This window comes from Anser brachyrhynchus, assembly GCF_964034855.1.
Source record: "Anser brachyrhynchus genome assembly, chromosome: 11".
NCBI classification, from domain to species: Eukaryota; Metazoa; Chordata; class Aves; order Anseriformes; family Anatidae; genus Anser; species Anser brachyrhynchus.
Genome location: NC_137706.1, coordinates 689,646 through 691,070, shown reverse-complemented (window position 1 = coordinate 691,070; position 1,425 = coordinate 689,646).

The following is a 1,425-nucleotide window of genomic DNA, read 5'->3' as shown; positions in this document are numbered from 1 at the left end:
GAGAGCGGCGGGGAGGGCTCATCTAGGACGGAAGCCGGGCGGGCCCAAGCGGCGCCGAAAGGCTTGTTTCTCCTCAGGGCTGGGGGGATGGTAGAAGCGTCCTTGAAATTAAAATATTAAAAAAAAATAATAAAAATACTGTGAGTTATTTAGTCGGAAAGCTGAAAATGTACAGGAGGGGCCGGGCCCATGCCCCGTTCTTTGCCCGTCCCCGGGTCCCCACAGGGTCGGGCCCGTCTTTGGGTGCTCCTCGGGGCCGCTGCGGAGCCCCCAGCCTCCAGTGAGAGCCCGCGTCAGGGAGCTGCAAGGTTGGCTCTAGGGCTTTCACTGATACTTCTGGAGTATGGTGGAAAAAATAGACTAAATGCCTATGTAAAATAGAATCAATTGCAAAAGATATGCTGGAGCAGAGTTGAGTACTTCCAGGTGAAATCCTGAAATCCATATATAAAATGTATTAATGCAAGAGGCGGGTTTCTGATTGATCTTTTTGTTTTTATTTTTATTTTTATTTTTTGTGAGAAATAAGGGCATAGCTAAGGGGAAAGGTAAGTAAGCCTGTATTTTGACACAGTTAAAATTAAAACTACCAACGTTTCTACAGAGCAATCTTGATAGAGCTTCATAGATTTAACCTTTACTTTCCAATTCACTCTTTCTCACTTTATGTTCAGCATGCTATGTAACAAGCTGTTAGACTTTACAAAATTTTTGTTGGATTAATCCATGTTATCCCTTTGTTTGTATTCTCTTAGTGTAGCTCTCCACCATTAGAACTTTATAAGTAACATATAGTATTTTGAAGATGGCTATTGCACTGCACAGTAAGATCTCATCTTGCAAACAGATGACATGAATACAGAACTTGTGCAGACAGACTGTCACTGCCTTTTGTGCTATTTCACATCAGCGGGATCTCCAGTTAAGTGTAACTTTTGCCTAGATGCCTGCAACATTACTTACGTTCTGTGAATTAAGTTTTCATGGGGTTGCAGCCAACAAAATCGTAGGTCCCATGGATCATATGGGAAAGGGAGAAAGGTTAAATTGTAATCCCAATGAAATGTAACTGTAGGATTTCTGTTGACTTCATTGAGGCCACTGTTTTACCACAAGTGAAGAGAACAGGAGGGCTGTTCCTGGCCCCTAATTGCTATAGAAACCTCTCTTAGCTGGAAAAACTGCAGCACTCGCCCACTTTGCTTGCACTTCCATATCCCAACACTTTCCTTGACAAGATTAATAGAAATCTTCATGGTCAGTGTTGACATACACCATCCTGTCTTTCAACAGTATACAGCAGTAGCATGGTAAAGTTCTTCAGCAGAACGCACATGTTCACAGCCTTAGGAAGCTATTTAAAAGTGGCAATACTGATCTAAATTTGAGGTTATGATGTTATGCTCCCAGCGGCTTTTACACAAT